Below are 7,966 nucleotides of genomic sequence, written 5' to 3'. Positions count from 1 at the left end.
TAAATCAAGTGTTGTTTGTAGTATTATTGGGTTATATTAAATTCAGGGTGTGACAAATATAGACACTAGCAAACTGGGAATTATCCAGAAGAAAAATGATCAGAATATGGAAGTATCTTCAAACATAGTGCATCAAAGAAACTGAAAGAGACTAGAAGTTCAGCTTTGAAGAAAGTTTTTTGGAATATTTAATGACTGCACTGAAATGAAATTTTGTAATAAACAAGGAGATTAGATGCTCTCATTCTGAAAGCAAAATTAAGGCACCTGAATGGTTGTTTTTATTGTTTAGTGAATTCCACAGTAGGACAGTGTTCAAGCCAAGATTGAATGATACCTAAGTAAAGGTGGAGGGCCAAATACTCATTTAAGGGGGGGGGGGGCTGAAAAGGGTGACCTCTTGGTTCCTTTTCTTTAATCCTAGTGCTACTGCTATCAAGGGGTTTACAATTTACTTGAATATTTAAGATGGAGGAGAAGTGAACTATCTTGCAAAGTGGTAAGCAGTATAGTGTTCTAGAAAATTTTCTTTCAAATGCAGCAAAAGTCTTTTTTCAAAGAATTCTTTGAAAAATTAAATGTGCTAAATTTGAGCCCCTTTGGTAAAGTCTGGCCCATTCCAGATATTTAGTCAGATCTAAGTTGTAATTTAACTTTCAATGTCTTATTATTGTCTCCCTTACTCAAGGTTTTATATTCAAGAAGGCTTAAATGATGCCAATAATTCAACCAGCCAAGTTCTTTGAATTTAATATTTGGATACTTGACCTGGCAAATTATTTTTGCCCCTCCAGTGGCTAATGGGGACTCTTGAAAGTGCATTGTCATAATTAAATTTATAGGAAATATCATGGCTTATGAAGTTAATAGGAAATAACATTGACATTGAGATAATTCAGGATATATGTTTCATGCTCAGTGACAGACAGACTGTATGACTGAATCAAGCTGGGATGAGTTTCCAACTTGGATATAAGCTATGAACTGAACTCCCTGTCAATTTTTTAGGTTTTCCCAATTCCATGCTACAGCAACTTGCAAGAGGACCAACTTATAATGAAGTCCCTGTGCTGCTTCTTCTTGTCCTCTAGGAATTCAAATCCTGGGCAGAGGCCATTATCTTCCTGAACTATCACCCAGCATTCAGAATGGAAGGTTCATGGCACATAAATAATGCCGCACTAGGAGGGTAGCATCTGCATTCCCAAGCTTACCAATTCCCATATGCTTTCCTGTCTACCTGTTGTGGCAGGGCTGCAGCAAGAAGCCAATTATTTCAGAAAGCTTTTGTTTTGCACTAAGCCAGGTTCACTGACTGCTGCACATTAATTCCTGGCTGTAGACATAATGACCACCTGGGTACTTTTCTCTGCAAATGTCAGCCCTCAGCAAAGCAACTGCTGTCCACAAAGTCTATGACTAGTAAGCAGAAAAGAGATTAAGGCTCATGTTGGACTTGATTTGAGAGTAATTATGGTTTAACTTACCTGAAGTCTTCATAAGACTATCCAACCTGCTTCCATGGTGCAGATAGAATAATCATCTTGTATTGCAAGAACTCAAACAACAAAGAGATGTCAATGGCAAAGATCCATGCAGGATCTTGGTGATAGAAGAGAAAGGGCTTCTGTTTAAATAACATAGAAAGAATAACCATGGAGAAGGGGATGGTGTCTCAGAATCCTGGGGAAGAAGAAATATGGCTAGTTTGAAAAGACTTTTAATATTATAAATGTTCCAACTTGCTTTTAGCCACTGAATTTATCAGGCTCCAATTAGGAAAACCAAAAGTTTACATCTGTTATTTTAACAGTAGAATGTAATACAGGGAATTAGTTAAAGAAATATTGGAGTACTTTATAGATAAAAGGTACCACTAAGGTAACATGAAGCAGACACTAAAGAGCAGCTTCCACTCCTCAGCCCCAGGAAAAGCATTTGGAGTTGTTAGAACCTAGGAAATTGGAGGAACCCACAGAGCTGGAACCAGACTTCTGAGGGGTGAAGACATCCCAGCTGCTGCCTCAAGAGCTGCAAAGAAGGAGTCTGTACAACTGGGATATAGTCTTCTGAGGAATGTGGGAAGCTCTAAGGAGGAACAATGAGACGTGTCCTGTGAGTGGAGCTAAAATTTTTCAAGTTGGAATTAAGGGCTACTGGAACCAAACATTGCTGCCACAGTAAGAAGCATCTACAAACAAAAATACAAGCAAGAGTCTCTCCCTCCTCCAGGCTTTATGTACCTCTCTAGGTATCATCAAATAGAATAGGAAGATGCTTTGAGAGGTAAGAGATAGTAGCTTAATGACCAGCACACTCACAATGTTAAATTTACTCTGAAACTTCATATAATAGTAACTTGGATATCTTCCAACAAGGGCTTTTCAATTTACCATGTGGAAAACAAGGTACAGAAATCTAAAGTGAATGGTTCAAGCATGCAAAACTTGAGACCTTATCTCCTACCTCTAGCCTACAGCTCTTCCTTCTCATCCAAGCATCTTTACAGAACCCATTTGTTCAGTTGGAATTCATGTGATAAGATTCAGGAAGTAACAGTTCATCTTGCATTTTGCAAGATGTCAAGTCCCCAAAGCTTCAACTTCTTTTGTAGATCCTCCACACTCCTTGATCTAGCACCTTCTATCTAGCAAATAGTCAGTAAAAACTCACTTTCTATTTTGAGAATTTATTTTCTTTAAATATTTCAAAATCATCATCCACGTGCTCTCCTACTTGTCGCCATTGGGAATGGTAAGGCAAGAGGACTTATTCCATTCAATTTGATAAGCAGGGAGCTTAGGTCTCTAACACTCTGGCCATTTACATGAATCACTAAACAAGTACATGAGCTGGAAACGGAAAGTAAATAGTCTATCAGAGGATCAATCCATACATTTAGTTCTCATGCCATTGTAATAAAATTATTCTTTTTTTTTTTTTTTTTTTTTTTGCAGTATGTGGGCCTCTCACCATTGTGGCGCCTCCTGTTGTGGAGAACAGGCTCCGGACGTGTAGGCTCAGCGGCCACGCCTCATGGACCCAGCTGCTCCGTGGCATGTGGCATCCCCCTGGACCGGGAACCCACGTCCCCTGCATTGGCAGGCAGACTCCCAAACACTGTGCCACCAGGGAAGCCCTATTATTTTGTTTTTGACATTCTATTTAAAAAGTCTATTAAATCGGGCTTCCCTGGTGGCGCAGTGGTTGGGAGTCCGCCTGCCGATGCAGGGGACACGGGTTCGTGCCCCGGTCTGGGAAAATCCCACATCCCACATGCCGCAGAGCAGCTGAGCCTGCGTGTCCGGAGCCTGTGCTCCGCGGCGGGAGAGGCCACAACTGTGAGAGGCCCGCGTACCGCAAAAAAAACAAAAACAAAAAAACAAACAAAAAAAAAAAAAAAAAGTCTATTAAATCATAGTGCTCAAAGTAGAGAAAAATATCCCTCTGTGCTCTTGGGTAAAGTACCAAAAAGTACAATCATGTTTGAGATATTGTACTGTATTTTCCCCCCATTGTTTATAGGAAATTATATCAAAAAGTTTAGAGAGGTGCAAGGAGGCTGAGGTTAATCTGGCTTTCAGGGAGGGTCATGATGGACACTCTATTCACTGCTGTTGTGATGGTGCAGCCTTGGGCCCCTTGAGGCCTCGGAAAGGCTTTGATTCACCACCTCTGTCCAACTGCAGCTACAAAGACCTCAGGATGAGGGCAGAGGATGAGAGGGGTGCCTTCAAGATGACAAAGCAGTAAGACGTGGAGATCACCTACCGCCTCACAAATACATCAAAACTACATCTACATGTGGAACAACTCCTACAGAACACATACTGAACTCTGGCAGAAGATTTCAGACTTCCCAAAAGACACCCTCAGGCAACCTACACACAGAGGCGGGGCCAAATCCACAGCTGAACGACAGGAGCTCTGTGAACAAAGAAGAGAAAAGGAAATTTCTCCCAGCAGCCTCAGGAGCAGCAGATTAAATCTCCACAATCAACTTGATGTACCCTCTATGTGTGGAATACCTAAAAAGACAACGAGTCATCCCAAAATTGAGGTCATGGACTTTGGAAACAAATGTAGACTTGGGGTTTACTTTTGGCATCAATTTGTCTCTGGTTTTATGCTTATCTAAGTTTAGTATTTAGAGCTTATTATCGATAGTAGGTTTGTTTAATGATTTTGATGCTCTATTCCTTTTTTAATTATATATATACATATATATGTATATCTATACATATATATTAATATGTATATATATACATACATTTATATATATATGTGTGTGTATATATATATATCATATATATACACACATACATATATTTATATATATATGTGTGTGTGTATATATATTATATATATATTATATACATATATATAGATTATATATTATATACATATATATATATATACACATATATTCCTTTTTCTCTTTGTGAATGTCTATGTGTATGCTTCTTTGTGTGATTTTGTCTGTATAGCTTTGCTTTTTGCCATTTGTCCTAGGGTTCTGACTGTCCGGGTTCTTTTTATTGATTTTTTTTTTTTTAGTATACATTTTAGTGCTTGTTATCATGGGTGGATTTGTTTTTTTTTTTTTTTTTTTTGGTTGGTTGCACTCTTCTTCCTTTCTCTCTTTTTTGTAAATTACTTTTAACTTAAAAAAAATCTTTCTGTTTTAATAATTTTACTTTCTTTCTTTCTTCTTTCTTTCTTTCTTTCTTTCTTTCTTTCTTCCTTCCTTCCTTCCTTCCTTCCTTTCTTTCTTTCTCACCATTTTCTTCTGAGCCTTGCACCTGACAGGGTCTTTGTGCTCTGGCCAGGTGTCAGACCTGAGCATCTGAGTGGGAGAGCTGAGTTCAGGACATTGGCAGACCAGGGACCTCCCGGCCCTATGTAATATCAAAGAGCAAAAGCTCTCCCAGATATCTCCATCTCAACACTAACACCCAGGTCAAATCAATGATGAGCAAACTACAGTGATGGACACCCTATGCCAAACAGCTAGCAAGACAGGAACCCAAACCTAACCATTAGCAGAAAGGCTGCTTAAAATCTTAATAATTTCACAGAAACCTCAAAACACACCACCATGGCATGTTCTGCCCACCAGAAAGACAAGATCCAGCCTCATTCACCCAATCACAGGCACCAGTTCCCTACACCAGGAAGCATATACAACTCACTGAACAAACCTGACCCACTGGGGGCAGACCCCAAAAACAATGGGAGATACAAACCTGCAGCCAGTGAAAGAGAGAACCCAAACACAGTCAGTTAAGCAAAATGAGGAGATAGAGAAATACAGAACAGATGAAAAAGCAAGGTAAACACACACCAGACCAAACAAATTAAGAGGAAATAGGCAGTCTACTTGAAAAAGAATTCAGAGTAATGATAGTAAGGATGATACAAAATTTTGGAAATAGAATGGAGAAAATAACAGAAATGTTTAACAAGGACCTAGAAAAAGTAAAACTAAAGAGCAAACAAACAAAGATGAAACAACACATAAGGGAAATTAAAAATTCTCTAGGAAGGAATCAATAGTAGAATTAACTGAGGCAGAAGAATGGATATGTGCTTTGGGAGATGAACTAGTGGAAATAATGACCACAGAGCAGAATAAAGAAAAAAGAATGAAAAGAATTGAGGACAAATTAAGAGACCTCTGGGACAACATTAGATGCACCAATATTCAAATTATAGTGGTCCCAGAAGAAGAAGAGTAAAATAAAGGGACTGGGGCTTCCCTGGTGGCACAGTGGTTGAGAGTCTGCCTGACGATGCAGGGGACATGGGTTTGTGCTCCAGTCCAGGAAGATCCCACATGCTGCAGAGTAGCTGGGCCTGTGAGCCATGGCCACTGAGCCTGCGCATCCAGAGCCTATGCTCCACAATGGGAGAGGCCACAATAGTGAGAGGTCCGTGTACCACAAAAAAAGAAAAAAAAAAAAAAGAGACTAAGAAAATATTTGAAGAAATTATAGTTCAAAACTTACCTAGTATGGATAAGAAATAGCCAATCAAGTCCAGGAGCACAGAGAGCCCCATAAAAGATAAATTCAAGGAGAAACACGCCAAGACACATATTAATCAAACTATCAAAAATTAACACAAAGAAAAAAATATTAAAAGCAGCAAGGGAAAAGCAACAATTGACATACATAGGAATCCCTATAAGGTTAACAGCTGATCTTTCAGCAGAAACACTGCAAGCCAGAAGGGAGTGACAGAACATATGTAAAGTGATGAAAGAGAAAAACCTACAGCCAAGTGTACTCTACACAGCAAGGATCTCATTCAGATTCAACAGAGAAATTAAAAACTTTACAGAGAAGCAAAAGCTAAGAGAATTCAGCACCACCAAACTAACTCTACAACATATGCTAAAGGAACTTCTCTAGACAGGAAATACAAGAGAAGGAAAAGACTTACAATAACAAACCCAAGACAATTAAGAAAATTGTAATAGGAACATACATATCAATAACTACCTTAAATGTAAATGGATTAAATGCTCCAACCAAAAGACACAGACTGGCTGAATGGATACAAAAACAGGACCTGTATATATGTTCTCTACAAGAGACTCACTTCAGACCTAAGGACACATACAGACTGAAAGTGAGGGGATGGAAAAAGATATTCTATGCAAATGGAAATCAAAAGAAAGTTGGAGTAGCAATTCTCATATCAGACAAAATAGACTGTAAAATAAAGAATGTTACAAGAGACAAAGAAGGACACTATATAATGATCAAGGCATCAATCCAAGAGGAACATATAACAATTGTAAATATATATGCACCCAACATAGGAGCACCTCAATACATAAGGCAAATGCTAACAGCCATAAAAGGGGAAATCGACAGTAACACAGTTATAATAGGGGATTTTAACATCCCACTTTCACCAATGGACAGATCATTCAAAATGGAAATAAATAAGGAAACACAAGCTTTAAATTATATATTAAACAAGATGGACTTAATTGATATTTTTAGCATATTCCATCCACAAAAAACAGATTACACTTTCTTCTCAAGTTCTCATGGAACGTTCTCCAGAATAGATTACATTTGGGCCACAAATCAAGCTATGGTAAATTTAAGAAAAGTGAAATTATATCAAGTATCTTTTCAGACTACAACGCTGTAAGAGTAGATACCAATTACAGGAAAAAAATCTGTAAAAAATACAAACACATGGAAGCTAAACAACACACTACTAAATAACCAAGAGATCACTGAAGAAATCAAAAAGGATATCAAAAAAACAACTAGAAACAAATGACAATGAATACGCAATGACCCAAATCTATGGGATGCAGCAATAGCAGTTCTAACAGGGAAGTTTATAGCATTACAATCCTATCTCAAGAAACAAGAAACATCTCAAATATACAACCTAAACATACACCTAATGCAATTAGAGAAAGAAGAACAAAAAAACACCAAAGTTAGCAGAAGGAAACAAATCATAAAGAACAGATCAGAAATAAATGAAAAAGAAATGAAGGAAATAATAGCAAATATCAATAAAAATAAAAGCTAATTCTTTATGAAGATAAACAAAATTGATAAACCATTAACCACACAGATCAAGAAAAAAAGGAAGAAGACTCAACTCAATAGAATTAGAAATGAAAAAGGAAAAGAAACAACTGTCACTGTAAAAATACAAAAGATCATGAGAGATTACTACAAGCAACAATTTGCCAATAACATGGACAACCTGGAAGAAATGGATAAAGTCTTAGAAAAGCACAACCCTCTGAGATGGAAACAAGAAGAAATAGAAAATATAAACAGATCAATCACAAGCACTGAAATTGAAACTGTGATTAAAAATCTTCCAACAAACAAAGTCCAGGACCAGATGGCTTCACAGGCGAATTCTATCAAACATTTAGAGAAGAGCTAACACCTATCGTTCTCAAACTCTTCCAAAATATAGA

Source organism: Phocoena sinus, chromosome 14, assembly GCF_008692025.1.
Source record: "Phocoena sinus isolate mPhoSin1 chromosome 14, mPhoSin1.pri, whole genome shotgun sequence".
Lineage (NCBI taxonomy): Eukaryota > Metazoa > Chordata > Mammalia > Artiodactyla > Phocoenidae > Phocoena > Phocoena sinus.
Note: the sequence above shows the minus strand (reverse complement) of the source record.